At 38.6% G+C, this 24731-nt stretch overlaps 1 protein-coding gene across 5 annotated transcripts in view; it reads right to left on the bottom strand.

The window, feature by feature from the left end:
• The window catches only part of PDE4D (phosphodiesterase 4D), a 1946032-nt gene that overhangs the window by 1888285 nt on the left and 33016 nt on the right, over positions 1-24731 (bottom strand). For 3 of the 5 annotated variants that reach the window (XM_072599363.1, XM_072599362.1, XM_072599354.1), the window contains exon 1: positions 2790-2923. The exons of the other annotated variants lie outside the window; for them this stretch is intronic. The gene's annotated coding sequence lies outside the window, so the exon portion shown is untranslated. Of the gene's footprint in view, positions 1-2789; positions 2924-24731 lie in introns of those variants that run through there. 5 annotated transcript variants of the gene reach the window in all.

The following is a 24731-nucleotide window of genomic DNA, read 5'->3' as shown; positions in this document are numbered from 1 at the left end:
ACTCCAATTATAATTATGCTGCAATAAATTTCTTCTGGAAGCATCCATTGTCAAACCCTTCCCTCTTGAGTAGATATGTCCAATATTACACCAAAGACACCATTTCTCACATTCTGTTGCTTCTCTGCAAATGAAAAGCAGTACCAGACTACAAGTACTAGAAGCAGAACAAAAACAGGCCATCAAAAATAGTTTGGAGATTAAAAGGATGAGCTGCCTTTGCTCCCAAACTCCTTCACTTCCGATTCATACCCCATTTGCCTTTTCCAGGAGCTCTTCTCTGGAATTCCTTCAGTGCTCTGCAAAGGAAAGAACGTGGGTGTGGAGGACTGGAGTTCAAATCCCACTTGCAACATTTGCTACCTATAGGACCCTGGACAAGTCCCTTCACCTCAGCTTTCTCAGACTTCTGAAGAACCCTGAGAAAATGAAGTCTTAGGAAAAGCACTGAAACAGCCTAGAAATCCTTCAAATGCCCTCCTTCCAAGGCTTTCCAACTCAGCTTTTAAGCACCTTCTAGACCTGTATAGGCAGGCAGTTTATCAGCTGATAAGTGACTAAGATTCTTTTTCTTGTGCTTTTGCCGACACACACACAAAAAAGAGCAGATGCAGAGAAACTAGGAAAGTGTTGCCAATCTGAGGGGGGGAGAAAGAGGGAGGGGAAAAGAGAGAGGGAGAGAGAGGGAGAGAAGGAGAGAGAGAGATGGAGAGAGAGAGAGAGAGAGAGAGAGAGAGAGAGAGAGAGAGAGAGAGAGAGAGAGAGAGATTATTAGAACGATATACCTATGTAAATCATTAGGGAACAAGAGAAGCAGAACCCCCAAAAAAAGAAATTAGTTGAGAACGCACTGCCTTTTCCCATCATCTAAATTGCCGGATAGGTAGACAATTATTTTCCATCTATGGTTAGGCACAAACATAAATTATATCATAGTAATATATCAATTATAAATAGAACTATTGACCAAACTAAAACCTTGATTGCATTCTTAAGCAGGTGTACCCCATTTTATGAATGTGCTTTAAAAATGTTCAGGAAGGAACTCTTTTTCCATGAAATAAATTAAAACACATTAGAAAGTCTTATTATTCAAAGAGAGATGGTGTGGTGTAGTGGACAGACGGCCAGTCTTACAACTGGGAAGAGCTTGGTTCAAATCTAGCCCCTGATAGTCTCTGTATAGCTCAGGGCAAGTCATTTAATTTCTTGGCACTTCTCTGAGAATCTGCATTGGTAAAGATAGTTTCCTCATCCTGGAGTTACTAATGTAATCATTGATCCATTAAAAAAATTTTTTTGCAAAGTAAATAGTCACCAACTTCATTTTTCATTCATGGTAAATCCAGTTCCCTACTTAAAGAAAGGTACAACTAGGAAATACTTAAAATATAAAATTACATTCATAGGTTATTATAAACATCATTTCACAAAATTAAAATAAGTATTTGACTATGGTTAATTAGCCCTAAGTTCATTTCTGTGGTAGTAAGTGGTAACAACAGCAAAAACCCCTAAACTATCTATGATTCCATAATAAGTTATCTTTATAGGAATTTGGCATTAGTTCGCACAGTTGTGAAATGTTCCTATTCAGCACCCACCCCTACACAAGAATTATTCAGCAGGTTTATGTTCATGGATAGACACATAAGAAATGCATCTATTTCTCTACAAATTAGAAGATAGGGAAGAAAAATGAAATTTGCAAAAGCAAATTGACAAAACTAGAAGTGACAATAACATCACACTTCAACTATGTTCTCAGGGTACACAGAACTCCATAAGAACAAAAATCAGTCATTTCCAAGTTCAAACTTCTTGCCCAAAAAAATTTAAAGAGAAAAATGTTTGTGAATAGCAAGGAGAAAGAAATTCTAAATCAAAAGTAGAAACTGGTCCATTTACATTGTGGGGTGCTCTCAGGAATGAAGGCACATGTGTAGTGAACGCATTCTATAGATAGGATGATGACAACACCAATTTGGTGTTCATTTCTCATCTCAATCTGCTCTCCCGTTGGTTTAAACCAACCTTCACAACAACAGAAGTTACACCCGGCCATCCCACAAACTCAGCAACAGTTTTGTTACTCTCATTTCTTCTGCTTAAGCTCCAAACCCCAAACCACACTCTCTTTTCTGCATCTGGTTGTGATGCATATGTTTAACATACTTTTTCATGGAGTTTTTAAAACAAAGCTGGTGGGTTAGCATTCAATTTAGGCAACTTTAGGGCTGTTAAAAATGTAAATGATTTTTAAAGGCATCCACAGTATTCTCCTCATCACCTTTAAAAATAGTCACATTGGATAAAGCATTCCATTTTTGCTGTCATAACTTCTGCATTTCTCAGTGCATTCTGCTTAGTTTCCCTGCCTAGTTCTGTTTCCCTAAAAGATACTGCTGGCTCACTGTTTCAAAGGAGCAAAAAGAATCCTTTACTGATGCAAATGGTCTTTCCCTCTACCTTTGATTTCATTCCAGTACTCTGATTGAACTCAACAGTACTATAGCTTCAGCTCTGCCCTTTTCCTTGAGAAAAGGGTTCGAGCATTCACAAATGTGTTTAAGAAATATATCCAAAACACAGCTGTATTAACCATATTAACCATATTAGGTTTTGGTCACTCTACCACTTACACGCTGCAGCTAATACAACCAGGGGGAGGGTAACGGGAAGTGGGTAATGAATCATCTGCTAGTTCACTATTTGCTAATTACAGGCACTCCCTCTCAGGACACATAATTAATTTACTGAGTTGAAAAAAAAAAGTCAGAATTACTCACACAGTCTTGAAGATGCAATGTCAGCTATTTAAGACAGAAACATCCAAATCAATGAGTGTTAGCACCCAACTAAATACATGTGCATAAAGTCAGGACAGGTCCTCTAGGTTCCTGCCACTATAGGAATCATACTCCTGGGTGCAAGGCGGGCCATAATTTATGAAACTGAGCTCCAGTCTCAGCCAATCACTTAGCTTCCCATAACAAGTCTAACTGGCTCAGAAGAGCTAGCTGTGCCGCAATAAAACCACATGGAGGAGATATCCCACTTGATAATCTATTTATCTGGGCTCGATTTCTGGCAGGGAGGCCAAAGAGAAATTCTAACTTCATTGTCTTCAGGGAGGGAGGGCAGATGACCTGCGTCAGTAAAACTCGAGCACCTGGGAGCAAACTGACTCCTGGGCTTTGGGATGCCCATCCTACTCCAGTTAACCAGTAGTGGATACCAAAAGGCAGTCACAGTAGCAAAACAAAATCCTGGAGGTAATTTACATGAAAGAAAGAAGGAGGGGAGGGAGAGAGAGAGAGAAAGAGAGAGAGAGAGAGAGAGAGAGAGAGAGAGAGAGAGAGAGAGAGAGAGAGAGAGAGAAGAAAAAAGAAAAAGAAAATTTTAGCAGCCTCATTACTGAGCATGAATGTTATGTATGAGGTCACTTGGGCAGCAAACAGCTTTCATTTTATCTCTCTTTTGTTCCTCTAGAGGTTTTTATGAGGCCATCTGATATATAAAACTGGGAGTGTGGGAGAGCTATAACATTCCTGGAGTAAACTCTAAACCATATTTCCATATTACTATTTGTGAAAGACAAAGCATAATTTTCAGAAGTACCTCTTGAGCTCCAAGCTCAGATTTCTGTCCTTTTTGCCTTCCCAAAGAACCAAGAGACAAGAGGAAGATGATGGTTGGTGAAAACACAAGGACTATGCTACAAGTTGCTGCAAGGTATGCTTATACCTGGAGACAGGAAGTTGGGGACATAACTTAATGCAATGGCACACTCCTTTGAGGTCTGAAAAAAAAATTTCATATTTCCTGGGAGAATGTACCAGGGAAGAGAAAAAAGTGATTTAATTGGAAGAGAAAATTGACTATGGTACCCAGGGCATTGACATTTCTTAAACCAAGATACTCTCTTTTCCATTAATAAATGTGTGTGTGTGTGAGTGTGGTATTGGAAACTTTCCCCAAACTGCCACACACACACACACACACACACACACACACACACACACACACACACACACATGATTTGGAATTCCTTAAGAGATTTCAAGCATCATATTGAAATAACCATTATCACTAAAGATAACACTAAAAATAAAAGGAAAAAATGCTGACATATCCTGACCCCCAAAAGAGTACCCTTTAAGCTCATGGTGTATATATTACCTTACTGATGATCCCGCTAAAAGCTCCACAAATATCAATTCTGCTTTAATGACTTATACAAGCAGGATCTCACCAACAAGAGATTTATGTAACTAACTAAAAACTAACCAGCCCTAAATCAATTTTTACGCCATCAAAATTACATCAGGACTGGACACCATTCAAATTCATTTGTGCCTAGAAGATAAATGAGAAAGGGGAAAATGTGCTTGTGTTTATTCATTGAACATAAACAGCATTAACAGAACTGACACTTACCCAAATGGGATTTATTCTACATAATACCCTGCCTGAATCCAGCCAAAGACTGGCCATAGAAAAGATGAAATAGAGAAAGAACCAGAGTGAAAAAGTCAAGGCAGCCACCAGCAATTTCCCCCAGGGTTTATGGCTTGAATTCTCCCATTTGTGACCAGGCTAGGGAAGAATAGTTCTGCTCTTGTTAAACTAATTTTTTTTTCTTTAATTGAGCCTTTGTTTGTTTGACAGCTACTCCTGCAGCAACTTTCTGTGAAAATGCAGATAATGGAGGCTTCTGGACTTGTTACTGCCTCTAAGACAAAATGCAAACTCTTCTGTTAGACATTTAAAGTTCTTTCCAGGCTTACCACATTCTACTTCCCCCTCAGACACCCTACCAGCTAGCCAAGCTGTCCTTCCCATTATTCATATATATTCTCTCCCTCTCTCCTCCCTTCTCTGCCTCTCTCTCCTTCCCTCTCTTCTCCTTCTCCTTCTCTTTCTTCCCCATTCTCTCCTTGCCTCTCTCCCTTCCTTTCTTCCTCCCTCCCTTTCTCTCTCCCTTCTTCTCTTTTCTCCTCCCATCTTCCCTCTCCTCCCTCCTTCTTCTCCCTCTCCTTACCCCCTCTCACTCCATCTCTATGCCTCCTTCCCTTTCTTGCTCCCTCCCTCTCCTTCTCTCTCCCTCCTTCCCTTTCCCTCTCTCCCCAGTCCCCTTTACTTTACACAAGCTGCCCATGACTACAGTCTAGTCCCTACTCACCTCTTCCTCCCTCCAGCTGCCTTCAAAGGCCTTACCTGACCACCACAACCACCTCCCCCCAGCCATGTGCTTCTTCCAACCCCATCAATTACTGTATGTTTATTTTGTAATATTTTATTTACTTTTACGTGTATATGTTGCTGCTCCCCACCATCCCCAGTAGGGGCAGCCAAGTTTCATAGTAGGTAGATCAGGAAGACCTGAAGTCAAATTCAGCATTTAACCCCTGCTTGCCTCAGTTTCCTCATCTGTAAAATGGGGATAATAATAGCACCTACCTCCCAGAGTTGTTTTGAGGATGGAATGAGATCACTGTAAAATGCTTAGCATGAAGCAGGCACTATATAAATGTTAACTATTCAATATTATTCCTAGTAGTAGTAGTAGTAGTAGTAGTAGTAGTAGTAGTAGTAGTAGTAGTAGTAGTAGTAGTATGTAAGCTCCTTAAGAAGAGAGATGTGTTTGTTTTTATTCTTGTGTCTCTAGCCCCAGACCAGTGTCAGGGGCGTAGTAAGCACTTAAGTGTTTGTTGACTGATTAAAATGGTTACTATTCATAGACAACATAGAGTCTTTTACTTGAAACAGAAAATAGAGCTCTCAACTTAATCTGTTTTTGATCTGGATCTGTGATTTCATTACTGTACAGAACTTCCAGTGAGAAAACTCCTTCTACCATTGCAAAGCAGCAACAGTTCATAGAGAGTGTTGTTCTCATTGTCCAGTAATTTCAGTAATGTCTGACACTTTGTAGCCCCATTAGGCATTTTCTTGGCAAAGATACTGGAGTGGTTTGTTATTTACAGATGAGGAAACTGAGGCAAACAGGATTGAGTGACTTGCCCAGGGTTACACAACTAGTAAGTGTCTAAGGCCAGATTTGAACTCAGGAAGATGAGCCTTTCTGATTCCAGGGCAGGTGCTCTATCCAGAGCAAAACAAAAAATGCCCAATGGCAAAAAAAAAAAAAAAAAATCTTAATTGAGTCATTATAGCTAATCCTCTATTTTTTTCTTCCTTTCCTTTTTTTGACACTGAAAATTGGATATACTTTAGTAAGAAGGTGATGAGGCATTTTACTGACTAGCAATTGTCCCAATTGTCCCTGCATCTTTGAAGGCCACCACTTCTTTGCCTATATATGCTGCAATAGCTAGCAACTGTTGAGCAGCCTTTGGGGTGCCTATTTTACAGCTTTGGCAGTTTCCCTGTGTCAGCATATAACTAAGCTACTGACCATCTGGTTTCCTTGCCCTTCTGTGCACCATTATTTTGATTTACAAAACTGCAAGATGTTAATCTGTTAATGAATAAAGTCTACCCTTGAAGAAGAAACAAAACACTGAGACCATTTTGTGGGTTGCCTGATGGCCAAACTTAGAATTCCAACATACTGCTGCTGATTGGTGTTTATCTTGCGAATTCAGAAATTCTACAACGCAATTTTCAAATGATCTGGAAAGTTAAGCCCAAAGAGCTATGTCATTCCCATTGAGGCCAGCGCTCACTATTTGATAAAAATTGTTGGGAAAATTGAAAAGCAGTCTGGCAGAAACTAGGTGTAGACCAACATCTCACACTATATATACCAAGATAAGCTCAAAATGATTTAGACATAAAGGATAATAGCATAAGCAAATTAGTGGAGCATAGAAGAAATTACTAATCAGTTCTATGAATAAGGAAAGGGTTCATGACCAAACTAGAGATCAGGTGGTTCCTAGGAAGTAAAATGCACAATTTTAATTACATAAAGTTAAAAAAAGTTTTGGACAGTCATACCAAACTCCCCAAAAATTATTTTATAGAGCTAGAAAAAACAATAACAAAATTCATCTGGAAGAACTAAAGGTCCAGAATATCAAGAAAATTAAAGAAAAGAAATGCTAGGGAAAGTAGCTTAGCCATACCAAATCTTAAGGTGTATTATAAAGCGGCAATCATTGAAACCACTTGGTACTGACTAGAGTGGTGGATCAGTGGAATAGATTAAGTACACAAGACATAGTAGTCATTGACTATAGTAATCTACTGTTTGATAAGCCCAAAGACTCTAGCTTATGGGATAAGAACTCATTATTTGACAAAAACTGCTGGGAAAATTGGAAAATTGTATGGCACAAACTGGGCAGAGATCAATATTTTATACCATATACCAAAATAAAGTCAAAATGTGTACACAATTTAGATATAAAGTCTGATACCATGAGCAAACTGAGAAAGCAAGGAATAACTTACACTTATGGAGAACAGAAGAATTTATGCTCAAACAAGAGATAGAGAACATTACGAAATGCAAAATGTATAATTCTGACTACAATAAATTGAAAAGTTTTTGTACAAACAAAGCCAATGCAACCAAGATTAGGAGGAAAGCAGAATATTGGCAAAGAATTTTTATAATCAGTGTCTCTGATACAGGCCTCTTTTCTAAAATATAGAGAGAATTGAGTCAGATTTATAAGAATGAAAGTCATTCCTCAATTAATAAATGGCCAGAGTATATGAACAGGCAGTTTTCAGAGAAAAACTTTAAGGATATCTATAGCCATATGAAAAAAATGCTCTAACTTACTATTGATTAGAGAAATTGAAATCAAAACAACTCTGAGGTACCATATCATACCTATCACATTGTCTAGCATGACAAAACAGGAAAATTATAAATGCTGGAGAAGATGTTGTATTGTTAATGTATTTTTGCATAATGGGAAGATCTTTCCCATCCATTAATAGGCCCATGTGACCTGCTTGAGTCACATGGAAGTCTAAGTCATATGAGTTTGTGATGGGAGGAGCTTGCCGAACACATAGAACAGGAAAGGGACAGCAGATCTGAGAAGAAGTGAGACAGAGCAGGCAGAGCTGGGAAAGGGAGAGGAAGCAAGCAGCTAGCTGTGAGTGAGAGGAGTGATTTTAATTGAGGGAGTTGGTTTGTGGGAAAGCTTGATAATATGTATAGAATTCTTGGTTACTATGATGGAACTGGTTTTCTTGCATATGCATAAATATCTTGGTTTTGTCTTCAATGAAGAGAGTTTACTATATCTTGTGATTCAAACCTGGAAATATGTGGACATATTCATAGCTGCCCCCATAGGTATAGCCTTATTGATGTAGACATGGGAAAATTGGAACACTGATGATGGAGTTGTGAACTGATCCAATCATTTTGGAGAGCAATTTGGAACTATGCTCAAAGAACTATAAAAATGTCCATAAATTTTGACCCAGTAATACCACTTCCAGGGCTGTATCCCAAAGAGATCATAAAAATGGGAAAAGGAATGTTTATTGCAGCTCTTTTTGTGGTGGCAAAGAACTGGAAATTGAGGGGACATGCATCAACTGGAGAATGGCTGAACAAGTTGTGGCATATGAATGTAACGGAATACTATTGTGCTATAAGGAATGATGAGCAGGTGGACTTCAGAAAGCCTGAAAAGGCTTTATATGAACCGATGCTGACTGAGGGGACCAGAACCAAGAGAACATTGTACACAGTAACAGCCCATTGTGAGACGACTAACTTTGATAGACTTGGCTCTTCTCAGCAATGAAAGGTTCTAAGTCAGTTTCAAAAGGTTCATGGTGGAAAATGCTATCCAAATCCAGAGAAAGAATTACAGAATCTGAATACAGATTTGCGCTCTCTCTGTTTTGTTTTGTTTTGTTTTGTTTTGTTTCTTCTCTCTTGTGGTTCGCTTCTTTCATTGTAATTCTTCTTTACAACATGACCAATATGAAAATGTGTTTAATATGAATGCTTATGTACAGCCTATATCGTATTACATACTGTCTTGGGGAGGGGGAGAGGAGGGAAGGAGAGGATTTTAAAACTTAAAAGTCTGTGGAACTGAATGTTGTAGATTAAAAATAAATATTTTTTAAAAAGAAAATTTTGAAAAAAGTTTTGGACAAACAAAACCAATGCAGCTGAAACTAGAAGGAAACAGGGAAAAAAATGTAACAAGTTTCTGTGATAAAAGTCTCATTTCTAAGATATGCAAGCAACTGAGTCAAATTTATAAGAATAAGAGTCATGCTCTAATTAATAAATGCTCAAAGGATATGAATAGACAGTTTTTGGAGGAAGAAATCAAAGCTATTAAAAGCCATATGAAAATTCTCTAAATACTAAAATTCTAAAATTTTTCTAATAATTAGAGAAATACAAATTAAAATAACCCTAAGGTAACATCTCACATCTATCAGATAGACTAAGTTGATAAAAAGTGAAAATGAAAACTACTGGAGGAATGACTAATATAGAAATGTTTTACATGATTTTACACATATAATCTATATCTCATTGCTTACTATCTCAGGGAGTAAGGAAGGGAGGGACAAAGGAAGAGAATTTGTAACTCAAAACTTTTTTAAACATATGTTTAAAAATTGTGTTACTATGTAATTGGGGAAAAGAAAATATTACATATTTAAAAAATTAATTTAAGAAAAAAGAAAAACACTGGAAGGGCAATGGGGAAACAGGTACTGTAATGCCGATCCAACCATTCTCGAAAGCAATTTGGGACTATACCCAAAAAGCTATTAAATGCTTGACCCAGCAGTAATACTACTAATTCTGAAATTTCAAAAATACCAAAGGAAGAGGAAAAAGACCTGATAGGATGTACTATCCACCTCCAGACAGAAAGCTAGTGGACTCTGAGTGAAGATTGAAGGATATTTTCTTTTCTTTTTCTTTCTTTTTTTTTTTTGAACATGACCAACGTGGGAATTCGTGTTCTATGTCTATACATGTTTGTAATAGGTTTTGTTTTTCTTGCCTTCTCAATGGATGGAAGAGGAGAGAATTTAGAATTAAAACTTTTTTGAAAAGAAATTGACATCAGAATAAAATATTCTAATTTCAAAGCACCTCTCTCTTTAGTCTCCTTTTTCCCACTCATATAGCTACCACCAGTTCAAGCACTCATCACCTCTTCCAAATGATCTCTGTGTTTCTAGTCTTTCATCCCTCCATTCCAACTGCCACACAACTGTAAGGCTGATATTCCTAATAGACAAGTCTGACCATGTCACTTCTCTGTTCAAGAAGCTTCACTGGCTCCCTGTTGTCTCTAGGATAAAACTTAAACTCATCTATTTGGCATTTAAATCCCTTAACAATATGGCTCCCATCTATCTTTTCAGACAGATTTCCACCTTACTCTTCATCTACTGTACATTCTAGTCAATCTGATCTACTTGTTCTCTGTACCTGACATGTCATCATCTTATTCCTTACCTTTGGCCAGGTTATCCCCCCATGCCTGGGATGCTCTCCCTCCTCACTTTGGCCTCTTGAAATCCCTCACTCACTTCATGGTTCAGTTACAACACCACCTCTTTCTGCACAAGGCCTTTCTTAATTCTCCAAAATTGTTAAGGTTCCTCCAGGTCCTATGTTTATACAGGATGTTCTAAAGATCTTAGTGCAACTTTAAGTTTTAATAATGGAAAATACCTCTTGAAGTTTTAAAACTACACTAACATTTTTGGAACTTCCTGAATTTTGTATCTGTTTACTTGTGTACATGTTGCTTTCCTCCAGTAGAATACAAGCTTCTTGAGGTCAGGCACTGGATTGTTGGGAGGTTTTTTTTTGGCTTTTTTGCTTAGTCTGGTTTGAGGTGTTCTTTTGGGGAGTAGGGTTGCCTTTGTATCCCCATTGCCTAGCATAGGGTTGCCTTTGTATCCCCATTGCCTAGCATAGTATGTAATATATTATAGGAGCTTCAAAAAATGCTTGTTGGATCGAGGAATTGAACGAAATTAAATTGAAGACATATTTCATATTGCCTTTTCCTATCCTCTACCTCCATCTAATGTGAGCCTCTCGTTCACTATTTGTGCATCTTTCTGTTCGCCCTGAATTGCAAAAAAATATTCTACAGTATTAGAGTCTGAAATGCCCATACAGCTGCCGTAAACCCTCTTTGTCTGAAAATTAATTAGTCTATTTGGTGATTTAATGGGATATGGCAGAGTACTACTCACAGAAGGTATTGATTTTAATTCATCAAGATTTGTGGTAGCTGGCTTCTGACTAGAGAAAGCGCCTCCACCGCTTTTAATATTTACTGGCTGCCAACAAGATACTATCCGAGAAGTCGACTATATACTAGGTTGGCCCTGACAACTCAGATAAATTCCTGCTCTGATTCCCTTAATCTCAAATAGCTAGAGCTCTCAAAAGAAGTCACATGGTGCGGGGACTCAAATCCTCTTCTGAATCAAGAACTCAAAGGTAATAGGAAAATTTCAGGCAAAAATCTGCCCAAAGTTTGATTAAAAAAAAGTCTCTAAGCTGGGCCACAAATTCGCTTCTAGATTTATAAAATCCTTGATTTGCCAGTCCTGTAAATGCAACCCAAGGGGTTCCTTCATGACTAATTTTAAGAAGCACCTAGAGTCTGCTCCACTACTTTAGTGTTCCAAGTCATGGGGGACCCCCTTGGATGATTACTATTATTTCCATAGAGACTTGGCATAAAGAATCATAAAGTCATTAGGGAGTTTTATTGGTGGTGTCTATAAATTCTTGCAGTTTAAAGCCAACATTGGGTTTCCTATAAATTATATGAAAGGAATCTTGCATTGAATTATTTTTACATAACTTTCAATAAAACAAGGTTGGACTGGTGAAAACTTCAGAAGTCAGACCTAACTCAGAACCTATTCCTTCTGGTACAAATATCAAGCTCACCTGAAGACTGAAAAGAACCAGGAGGACTAGGGAGATTAGTTAAGGCTCACCTCATTTGAGATAACAGGATTAATTCTCTTAGGCAGGTAACAAAGAGCTCACCTGGACACACAAACCCCAAATCAGATTTGCCCTTGGCTCATGTTTTTATTTATTCAAAGAAACATTGATCTGTTTCCCTGGTGAACATGAGCTCATAGGAAAATCTTGTTATCTAATACCATATATCATACTCATTACATACTTCCTATAGCATTAAGTCTATAATTCTACCCATACCCAAATGCTACCCTGGCACTGCCTGTCTTCCATGACTGTAAAGTACTCCCTCTGCTCTGCCTCTTGACTTTGCTCTCTTCAAGCCATAGATAGAGCTTAACTTGATTCACTTAGTCTTTGGTGCTCTCCCCCTTCCCAAAGTTAATTTGTATTTTCTTGGTACATATTCTGTATTTATTGATCTGGGCACATGTCCCACCCCCTGCCCCTGCAGGCTCATTGATGGCAGGTGTCCCCAGCACCCAATACATTGTCGGATACTTAATAGATAGTTTATAAGCACTGGTTGAATCCAATTTGAAAAACCATCCTTAATTAAGGTTAAGTTTAATGAAAGAAACTACTTCCTACTATTCTGTTCTACATCTAAATTGAACATATGTTCTTAAAAGCCACAAAGACTACCATTTACAAAATCACGCAAGTGTTTACACTGATTAAGAGAAAGATGCTAAGGAATTTCTAACATTCTGGGTTAATACTATCTCATTAAGGAATCTGGTTTCCTACACACTCCTGGTATGAAGTTTACAAAATACACAAAAGCTAAGTATCAGGTTTTGCCCTGCCTGAGAGAGGAGATTTTCCCAAACACTTATAAATGACCAAACATTCACGTGTGACACAATGCCTTGGCTAACATCTCGCATCATATTTCATGAAGCCTTTGAAAGCGAGATTTTGTTTTAACTATTCCATGATAACTCATCACTATGGTGAGGAGTACCTGTCACTGTTTATTTTCAGAGCTTTGGTTTGTTTTGTTTGGGGTTTTCTGTTCATTGTTTTGTTTTGCTCTTACCTAGTTTATCTTTTGATGTTCGTAGCCCTGCCCTGGATTTACTCCTTGAGGTCAACATGTGATATGGAACATAAGAGCATAATTACAGTCTGTATATTCTGTAATAATAACAGTTTACTTGGAAGTTGGCAAAGCACTGCAAATAATTCATTACTTAACCTGATCCACAAAATCATCCTCAGAGGTCAGCAATGCAAGTGTCATTATCTCCATTTTACAGATGAATAAGCTGAGGGTAGAAGAACTTAAATGACTTACTCAAGGTTACACAAGTAGGTGGCTGTACTTGCACTAGAACCCAGGTCTTCTAGCTCTAACTCCAGAGCTTTTCCTACCCCGACAACCAGCTACCTGGTTTATAATAACAGGTATAAAGATCAAGTAGGTCTGAAGAACTCTTAGATTAAAAAGACAATTAAAATGAACTCTTGGATCCTGTGTCCACACAAAAACAAAATGGAATACAACTGAGAAAAAAGTCCCAAATTTATTTCAGAAGTGCAATTATGCTAATTTCTCCCAAATGCACAGTATATATGCAGTATTCCCAGGGTAAGGGAACAACAATTGAGTATTTAAGTTGTCTATTTTTCTCCTCTTATTAGGCTGATGAATGATTTCACCTCCATTAGAGGAGGAAGGCAGAGGTACCATATAGCAACATAAAGGCATGTGTCTAAGCTTAGGACTAAAGTCTAACAATAATAAGAAAATTATTTCTGAATTAACACTGTTAATCTAATTAAGTGATGGCTGCTGTCCTCATTGAGCAGAGGCAGCTGGTGTTACAATGTAGAGAATGCTGAGCCTGAAGTAAGGAAGACCAACTTCAACCTCAGACACTTACTTAGCTGTGTGACCCTGGGTAAGTCATTTCAACCTCTCTGTGCCTCAGTGTCCTCAACTGAATAGCACCTATCTCATATGGTTGTGACAATCAAATAAGATAATACTTGTTTAAAGAAATGGGTAGCACAGTACCTGGCATATTTTGTTGTTGTCCTTTAGTTGATTAGTCCTGTCTGATTCTTCTCATGATCCCATTTAAGGTTTTCTTGGCAAAGATAGTAGAGTGGTTTGCCTCTTCCTTCTCTAGTTCATTTTTAGAGATCAGAAAACTAAGCCAAAGGGTGTTAAGTGACTTTTCCAGGGTCACACAGCTAGTTAAGTGGCTGAAGCCAGATTTTAAATCAGGTCCTACTGACTCCAAGGACAGGAATTCTATCCACTGCCCTGCCTGGCATAGTATAGGTTCTATATAGAAATAATTATTTCGTCCCTCCCCTTCCCTTATTAGGTAGTCTTAGCACCACAAAAGGACACTACAAAGCTCTCTTACTTTACCTGATCCCCGACAATTAACCTTGAGAACCAAAGAATGAAACAAAAACATCTTTCATCTCTTTGCTGAGCTCAACAACTGCACATTAAATGTGCTAAAAAGTCCACAGGAGAGCAGAAAATCACGTAGATATAATGTAAATGCTTGCAAGGTAGCACTGGTCCATGGACTAGAAAACCCTCCCCCCCAAAAAAAGTAGGGAAGATAGTGGTCTGGATAGAAATAATAATTTTAATATATTACAGTTCTGGAAGTATATCACTTTAAACTCTACCCTAAGCTCTAAGCCCCATGAGGGCAGGCAAGGGGCCACCATGCTTTATCCTTCACTCACTGCTCCCTTGCACTAAAGAGGCAACCAGAAGATTATTCTGGAATAGATGGTACTTACTACCATTAAGGACACTGGCACCAAATGTCTGGACTATTTGCAGAACGCTAGCATGAACTTTACAGTTTCTCAAAACTTCTGGGAACCCAATTTTGGGCCTTTCTGCAAAATGAATATGTTTGAACAAATTATTTAGTCACAATAAAGCCACAAACAAAGACTTCACAAAGCATGTGGGTAATTACAGTTAGTAAGGTCTTCCCCAAAAAGCTGATGTTGATAAAAAGATGAAGAAACCCAGGGAGGAGGTGGACCAGCCACTACAAATGAGGAGGAGCTAAGAGCTGCGTCTTTTTACTGGGACACTCACAGAGTTCAGAGGCTAGGCATGGTGCCAGGATATTTCTGCTGAGCACCGATGCCAACTTGCCCAGGGTCACACAGCTAGTAAGGGTCTGAGGTCAGATTTGAATATTCCTGACTCCAGGCTTGGCCCTCTATCCACTGCCCCACCTAGCTGTCTTCCAGCTCTTAGTCTATGGTTCTATGATACCAAAGCAATGGGGAATTATATTATATCCAGGATACAAAAAATAGTAAGAAAAGCTTTGAAATAAATGAAATTGTATTTGGTACCCCTATTTCCTTCCATCTCCCTTTGCTGGGCTCCTCCAGTCGAGGAGACCAATAGACACAGGATTCTGAAGCCATATTTACATCTATCCTTAATCAAAAGAGTCATATGATGACTACCTTCTCTGCAATCTCACACCTTTCTAATAGCTCCCTTTGCAGTATGCCTTCCTTACCTGATTGTCACAACAATCCTGTGTGGTTGTGTAATACAGAGTGTCCCAGAAGTCTGAGTGCAGTATTAAGCGTTAATTTCAGAAGTACAAATGTTATAAACTTACAAGAACAAAATTGAAAGATCAATTATTTAACTTCTTTAAAATATTCATATGATTCTCAGTAAAATTCAGAGAAACCATCATCTCATGCTGTACAATGTTCTGGTTAATTTTTGAACTTTATAAAAACTTTCATCAGCTCCTGCTCAGTGATTGAGAGGACTGCATTTGTAATTCTGATCTTAAGATCATACAAAGAACGAAGTCTTGATATTTACTTTAACAATTTTGATGTGATTCCAGAAGAAAAAGTCTAATGGAGAGAAAGATTAGGTAATTCAAACAAAAGAAATTCCTCTTCTATTCAGTCTGAGAAAGTGTAATCCAGAAATAGTTACATACGTGATGTAGTTACACACAGGGTACCCGATCTGGTTGAAATTAAAATTTATAATGTACCTTTAAAAATTTATGCAACTAAATAATTATAAAAAGAATCTAGATAATTAAGCTTTTGACCGATGTTTTTGTAAGTTTCTAGAATTTATGTTTCTGAAGTTATTAAAGTTTAAGGTTGCACTAAGACTTTTGGGACATACTGTATTAATATCTCCCCACCTTTACTGATGAGAAAGCAGAGTCAGAGAAGGGCTCAACAGAAGACTTAGTCCAAAGGCAACTCATGTCCTCCCAAATCACTTCAAAGGGGCATGAAGAGGCCTGCTCCAAAAGAATGCTGGAATTGAATGGACCTAAAAGAGCCAACTTCTGTTGGTTGGAGACAAGAATCCTTCAAATCTCAACTCTGCTACTGTGTGACCTTGGGTAAACTGCTTCACATCTCTGGACTTCAGATCATGGGATCATAGAATCATAGATTTAGAGCTAAAAGAAATCCTAGAAGTCATCTCCTCCAACTCTTATGTTGCAGATTAAAAACTAAAACCCATGGGTAGCTAGGTGACTCAATAGAGAGAGCACTGGCCTTTGAATCAGGAAGATCTGAGTTCAGATCTTGCCTCAGATACTTACTAGCTATGTGACCCTGGGCAAGCCACTTAATCCTGATTTCTTTAAAAAAAAAAAAAAAAACTAAGACTCATACAGGTGTAGTGATTTGCCCAAGAGCGCACAGGAAGTATATGGCCAAGTCAGTATCTGAAGTCAGATCCTGTAGCTCAAGTTCAGAGCATGAGAATTTTGAACTAAATGTCATCAATGGCCCCTTATAGCTCTAAATCTAAGATTCTAAAATCCGTCATAGATTCCAAGCATTAGGTCCCCAGGGGCAGAAGAGGGACTCTCTGAAAGAGAAGTATGTTCATTACAGTCTCCTAACCTAAGAGAACCTAGGGTACCAAGGGTTCTGTGCTGTCCTGGACTCAGAGAGGCGACAGTGTTCAGTCATCAAAGCACCCAGGCGAGTGGGAGCCCTTTTCACTTTGCTATGGCAGGCAAACTCTCTGCTCCAATTCCCTTGATCTCTGTGATTCAGACATAGGAGCTGTTGAGGCAAAATTCTTTCTTCCTTTCTCTCCTCTTACATTCATATCTACACACCTTTGCCCTACCCCTCTCCAATTAATATTTTTCTCTATCCTTCCATCCTCTGGAAACTATTGAATGTAAGCATAGTAAGCCTGAGCATGCACGCACACACATACATACACATATACACACTCACACACACAAGCACACTCACACACACCACTACCATTCTATTGTTTCTGGAGCTTTTCTGGTATAGAGACCCAGCTCTCTCCAGAATATACAGCCCCACCTTACCCCACCTCTCCCTTCACACTATTCAGTAGTAGACACTCCCTGTCTAATAGGTCACAGAATCAGGGGAAGAGTGGATAAACTCTTTTCTCAGTACCACTTCCAGTCCAGGACTTTTCCACCATTAATCGTCTCCCTCAAGGTTCATTCCTTTCATGTATATCAGCCGGCCCATGCCCACATCCTTGATGCTGGCATCTACTGACCTCTAAGAGTCAGGAAGACTGTAGTTCAAACTCCTACTCAAATGCCACTTACTATCATATCCCATTCTTTTCTCCTTTTTTCCTGACTCTGGCAAAGAGTTGGCCTTTTTCCTTGACAGTTTATCTCAACTACTAAATCCAGGAACCTTTTCTAAGTTTTCAATCTACTTCATATTTCTGCAGCTTTTGTCTCTGACACACACACCCGCATCCCTGGTCCAGGATCTTTTCTCCTCAGCAATAGCAACAAACATTTATATGTGGCTATTATGAGCAAGGTGCTTTGCTAGGCTCAGGGGATATAAAAGCAAAAAGGATATAGTCCCTGCCCTCAGGGGCTCACACCTTACTGAAGAGATTCAGCATATAGAAAGATATGTGACCCCTCCCAAGTCAATTTCATCTCTCAACCTCATTTAAATTAACATAAGAGAGGGGATGGTAATAGTACTTAATGCCCAGGCCTGTTGGGAGGGTCATCTCTATTAGCTTTGAAGTGCTATGTAAATAAAAATTTTGTTATTGTTATTATTATTTGTTTAGATGCAATAAAGTATGAATCGATTCTCTGCTACTTGTGTTAATTTTGGCCTAACAATTAACATAAAAAAAATACATTTTCTCCAGCGAGAACCTTGCCATCCACACACGCAACCATCGATTAAAGCAAATGGAGAGATTTTGAATGCTTCAGATAAGTTCACTTACCTCAGCAGTGTATTTTCCAGGAAGGTACAGTACATATGGATGAGGTGGATGCACGCATTGCCAGAGCTACCTCAGTGTTTGGGAGGCTCCAAAGGGAAGTGTGGGAGAGAAGAGGTATTAGTCTGCCCACCAAACTGAAGGTCTACAGAGTCGTTGCCCTGACTTCATTGTTGTATGCCTACGAAATCTGGACAGTCTACCAGCACCATGCCAGGAAACTGAATCACTTCCAATTGAATTGTCTTGGGAAGATTCTGAAGATCACCTGGCAGGATAAGGTACCAGATGCTGAAGTCCCTTCTCGAGCTAAACTGCCAAGCATTCAAACTCTACTGCAGAGAGCAATTCCAATGAGCTGGCCCACGTTGTTTGAATGCTAAATGTAGGTTAGCCTAAATGACTACTTTATGAAGAACTCACACAAGGCAAGCATTCACATGGAGATCAGAAGAAGTGATACAAGGACACTCTCAAAGTCTCTCTGAAGAGAGACATGGGACATGGGAGACACTGCCATAGGACCACCCAGCATGGCATGCCCATAATGAAAGAAGGTGCAGTGCTCTATAAGCAAAGCATAATGACAGCAGCTCAAAAGAAACATGAGATGTGCAGACTTAGTTATCTCTCCTCCAAATGTTTGCATGAACTATTTGTACCCAATTTGTTGTAGAGCTCCAGGCTTATTTTGATCTGATCAGCTGCAGTTGGACACACTGCACCTTGACCCCAACAGAATGATGTCATTTTGGTTCTCTTTAAGAAGGATGGACAATGACCAATCAATCATTATTTACTGTTATTATTATTATTTCCCAGCCAGTTTAGTACTTGGTTCATAGACTTACCCTCCACTAAAACACCTGCCCTCATCCCTGGGGACTTCAAAGCATATGTCCATTCATCAACATCCCCCACTCCCATGACCAACATTTTCATTTTGATCCAATCATTCATAGGGAGGGTCATAAATCTGATCTCATCATTTCTCACAACTGTGTAATCTCCATGATTCAGAACTTTAGCAGATCCAGTTCATGACCTTCTATCCTTCCATCCATCCCATTGCCAGACTCCTCCTAAACCTGTTTGACATCCTCATCATGCTATCTATTCCCTCTACCCCTTCTTCCTCTTCTCCCAGTTCACTAATTCCCTCTTCCTGTAACCTTGTTCCTTTGTTTGGCCATACAGATATATTACTATATATATATCCTCTGCCCTTCAGTCTCTTTCTCCCTTGTCCTATCACTGGTTACCCTGCCAAAGCTGGCATTTGTTCACACTCACCATCTTCCTTCTTCCCTCCTAGTGAATGGGCTGCTGAAACAGGAGGATACATACTTGTGTGAGGTGACCTCACTGATGCATGGATGTTATCTCCTCTCATCTGGGCCCTAATCAATGCATGGATATCCTTTCATTCTTCCCTGTTTGACTAATATGTTCTCCATGCAAACTATTCTAAACCTTCTTTCTCTTCAAGCTCCCTGCCCAACTCCTTTCTCCCTTCTTCTCAGAAGACAACACATCTCCTACTTCACTGAGAAAACAGAATACATCCATCCCAACTTCCTTCCTCTCTTATCCCATATCTTAAACCACTTAATATGCTATCCCATTCTTTCCTTTCTTTGTTCTCCTCTGACCTGGCCCTTTTCCTTGACAACTGTCTCAACTACTAAATCCAGTGACCTCTTCAATCTACTGAATACATCTGCAGCTTTTGGCTCTGACAACCCCTCCACCTCTCTGGGATGTTCTTCAGCAATAGAAGCAAATATTTATTATGTGGCTATTATGGGCAAGATGATTTGCTAGGCACAGGGAGGATAGAAAAATAAAAAGTATGCAGTTCTTGCCCGCAGGGAGCATACATCTTACTGAAGGGATACAACATTATAGCCAGATAAGTGAATACAACATACTTATAGGAGAAAAGACTTGTTAACAGCTGAAGGGAGGATCAGGGAAGGAATAAGGAAAATCTTAGTGTAAGAGTTGCATGTGAGTTGAGCCTTAAAGGAAGTTAGTAATTCTAAGGATGAGGGAGTGAATTCCAGGCATGAGGGATAGGCTGAATGAAGTCATAAAGGTGGGAGTTGGAATTCTAAGTGCAAGAAACAGCAAGCAGGCCATGTTGATTGGAAAGAAAAGTGATAAAGGGGAGTAATGAATCTGAAAAGTGGTATGACATTTTCTTTTTGGTTTTTATGGCATTTCTCTGTCTTAGTTCTCTTTCTGAAACAACTAAATAACAACATATAGTACCTACTCATGCTAGGTGTTAAATAAATGTCTGTTGATTTGAATTAAACCCACCCCTTTCACTGTTGAGGAAACAGACTCAGAAGAGTTAAGTTTCCTACCCAAAGTCACACAACTAGGAGGAGGGAGGGCTTGAACCTAGGCTCTCCTGCAACTGGTGAAAGTTGAGGTTTGGCTTTTACTACATCATGCCACATGTCTTGTGGCAGTACTCAGAGATTACTAAATTGTGTATCAAAGAGTTCAGTTGCATTTGAGAGCCAAGGACTGGGTATCACTGAACTAGGTCTCAGAATTTAGCTAAACCGTGTGCATATTCTACTTAGCCTTGGCTGCTAAGTACAATGTAGAATTGGAATAGCAGTGTATTTGTGAATGATTAAAATGAATTTTGTGAACAAAGACAGTGAAAGGGGAAAAAGTCTAGAGGAGTATCACAAGACAGGAAGTTCAGTTTCTGGTCTTCTGACTATCGTCTGTGCATTCCATTCTGTCACTGATGAAAAGCCCTGAAGCAAAACTGGGAATTTGGAAGATCCCCTATCATCAAGGAAGTTACAATGGACTCCTAGCCAAAATCTGCCACATGTCCAAATACTTTGGAATATTGAGCCTCAGAAAGGGTACCAGAGTATCTCATCTTCCTCAGGGCCAGGACTACATCTTATACAATGTTCAATTGATTCTTTTCCCAACAAATCCACTGTATTTCATGTCTGGGCCATCTCCTTGACCAAAAAAAGCTAACTAATTATCTTTTCCATACTCACAACCTTTCAAAATGATTTATATTTTTCTCAGTGTGCTAGCATATAGATCACAGCACTATATCATGAAGCAAAATGTAAAGCATGAATTGAAGCCTTAGAAACCACTGGAAAACTACAGGAAAGGTGATATTATACAGTTGACTGAATCTTCTCCTTGTCACCATGACAATATGTACTACATGGATGGACACTTTTCTGCTTGTCTCCATGTGAATATTTGCAGACCAGTTGCTAACCCCTATACTGTTTTGTGGACACCCCAGAACTGGAACCCATTTGGGATCTTAGGAAATCAGAAGCCCTTCCAAACAATACCAAAACTGACGTGAGGAAAAACACAATGGAATCCACAAACTGGTTTCAAACCCTCAAGGCACAACTTACCCAAAATATTGGCATTTTCATTTTTTGTTGCAATGTAACCACTTTCTTATTAATACGTGGAAAGGAGATTGAGTGACAGAGCTTTGAGCATAGACAATCCATCCATTCTCAACAACAACAAAAAAGCAGAAAACAATGGTTTGTCAGTGGAGAAGGCACAAAGAAGTCAGAATCAATCTGGTTCTTCTCCAGAACCTATCTTCTTTGATGTAGTTTATCTTCCGCAGCCTTCTTCTTACTAACCATACTGGAGAACTTCCAATCTCCAAGAGAGAACTTGGCCAGTTCTCCCTTTTCTCTTTCTCTGTTCCACAGACACAGGTCCAAGAATCTCCTTTCTCACTTTAGGAATAATGTCAAATGTACAAATATGTTGTCAAATTTTAAAAACCAATTGAGGGTCTGGGGAAGTACTATATTTGTGTATATAAAATACTATAGTTTGAAAACTGTATCAAAGCTCACTTTAGGCATCATCTCTTACTTGAAATCTTTCCTTATCCTAATCAGTTATTAGCACTCTCAAAATTAAATTGAACTGATTTATATTTACTTATTGTTGTACATGTTCTCACAGTAGAATATAAACTCCTTGAGAGTATTTTTCTTTTTAACCACAATGCCTAATACAGTACTTTGCACATCTTCTTGTCTTGTCTTATTCAGTCATTTTAATCATGTCCAATTCTTTGTGACCCCACTTGGGGTTTGCTTGGCAAAGATAATGGAGTGATTTGCCTTTTCTCCTCCAGATCATTTTACAAATGAGGAAACTGAGGCTAACAGGGGAAAGTGAATTGTCCAGGGTCACACAGTTAGTAAGTGTCTGAGGCCAGATTTGAACTCAGGAAGATTAAGTTCTCTTGACCTCAGGTCCAGCACTCTATCCACTGTATCACCTGGCTGACCACTTTGCACACAGTAGGAACTTAATAAATGTTTGTTGAAATATAAAAGGGAAGAACAAAAAAAGAATGTCACATCTTTAGAATATCAACTAAGAAATGAGAAAATGTACTTCCTTCCCTTCTTTGTGGATATGACAGACTATGAGTATGATCCTTTACAACTGTAGGATGTCACAAAAGTCACTAAGACTTTTGGGACACTATGCTGCCAAATTCCATTGACAAATTGGATAGTTTTACTGAATAGCTTCTTTTCCTCTCCTTTTTATACTTTGTTTAAAAGGAAATTCTCTCAGTAGGGAAGAGAAAGGGATATATTTAGAAATGAAAGTGATGTAAAAACAAAAGATAGAAACAAACATGTCACTTTTTGCGGAATTGAATATATGTATATATATATATGTATGTATATATATATATACATACATATATATACATACATATATTCAATTATATGCTATATATATACACAAGAGACTGAATATATGGCATCCAAGGACTGACCTAGCTAAGTGTGTATAGGCTTATCATCAGAAAGGTGGCCACCTAGTGATGATCCTAGGAACCTACAACAACTTATAAAAACCGCCCAGTAAGGTATGATTGGGGTCATAGTCTATAGGAAATGGATTTGTACTATGGCGATAAAATTGTAGGTCCTTGAAATAAGTTTAGGGCAGCAAGATGATACAGTGGGGGCCCAGAGTCAGAAAGACCCAAGTTCAAATCTGACCTCGTACATTTAACCCTTTTTTGCCTCAGTTTCCTCATCTATAAAATGAGCTGGAGAAGGAAATAGCAAACCACTAAAGTATCCTTGCCAAAAAAACCCCCACATGGGGTCACGAAGAGTCAGACATGACTGAAAAAAGGACTAAACAACAAGAAGTAGGTATATATAGGATCATAGACAAGGATGTTGTAATAAATGTTTAACAGCAGGCTTTCTGGAGGAAAAAATGTACCACAACATACTTTTAAAGTTTAAGCTATATAATTAGCATTTTCTCCATCACTTCAATCTCAATCAACCAAAAAAAATGTTTTAGGCAATTTAGATAATCAACAAAACAGTGAATCAAGCTCTGATCTATAATGTTTGCCAATTTCTGAGGTATAAATGCCCACACTGATATAAACGCTCATATTGCAATTTTAACATTTGGTTTTCTTGAGCCAGTTAGAGCTGTTCCAACATACCCTTGAAGTAGTTGGAGCTGGAAGAGACCCAAATGGTTATCTGCTCCAATATTTTCACTTTTCCAATGGGAAAAATAAGGCCTAGATAATTTATATCATTTGCCAAGACCAACTGAGGCACTCTATTTCACTCTAACAGGAAGATTTGATAGCAATGTTACCCAAGACTGAATTCAGTCTCGGTTGAATAAAAGTATATCATGTTCTGAATTCATGTTAAACCAGTTTTATCAATAGCAAGTTCATTAGTAAATTGAGGTTCTACGTTGACTAAGAGGCATTATGGTACATGAGGAAGAGCAATGGATTTGAAGTCATAGTCAGACCTCTGTAATCTTATTACCAGTTTGAACTTGGGCAAGTCCCTTAAACTCTAACATTCAATTTCCTCATATGTAAAGTGAGAGGACTGGAAGATTCTTCTAGCTCTAAATCTATGATCTTATAATTTAAAAGGATAAATTGTATTATGTATATAAAATATATTTTAGAGTTTCTTACAAAACTCAAAACCTGAGTGGAGTGATCAAAAATTTTTGATTCCCAATGTATGCAAGCTAAACTTCAAGCCCTAATTGGCTGGTAAGGGTATGTGAGTCTTGGCCATCTCCCTGTGTTGACATATGCTCTCCCCAGGTGGTTGGATCAAAATGTTTCCAGTTACCACTTGGAATCCCTCATCTCTTTAAACAGCATGGCCCTTCAGGAAATCTCTTTGGGCTGCCTGTTGCTGAGCATAATAAGACAAAAGCTTTCTTGTCTAATGGAAAACATAACAAAAAGCTCTGTTCGTCTATGCATGATTGCTACAGAGGAAACTGAAGCTAACCCAAGACACTTGGTCCTTAAACTACCCAAGGATAAGAGGAAAGAATATTAATTCAGGCTGCCTATGACCTCTCAAGTCTTTCATGCTTCTCTCATGGTTTTAGAAAACATAAGCCATTATGAACTTTCTTTAAAAGAATTTATTCTTTAAGAAAATAAGGTTATCATAGAAT

The sequence above is a fragment of the Notamacropus eugenii genome, chromosome 4 (genome assembly GCF_028372415.1).
Source record: "Notamacropus eugenii isolate mMacEug1 chromosome 4, mMacEug1.pri_v2, whole genome shotgun sequence".
Classification (NCBI taxonomy): domain Eukaryota; kingdom Metazoa; phylum Chordata; class Mammalia; order Diprotodontia; family Macropodidae; genus Notamacropus; species Notamacropus eugenii.
This window is presented reverse-complemented; position numbering and strand designations above follow the sequence as displayed.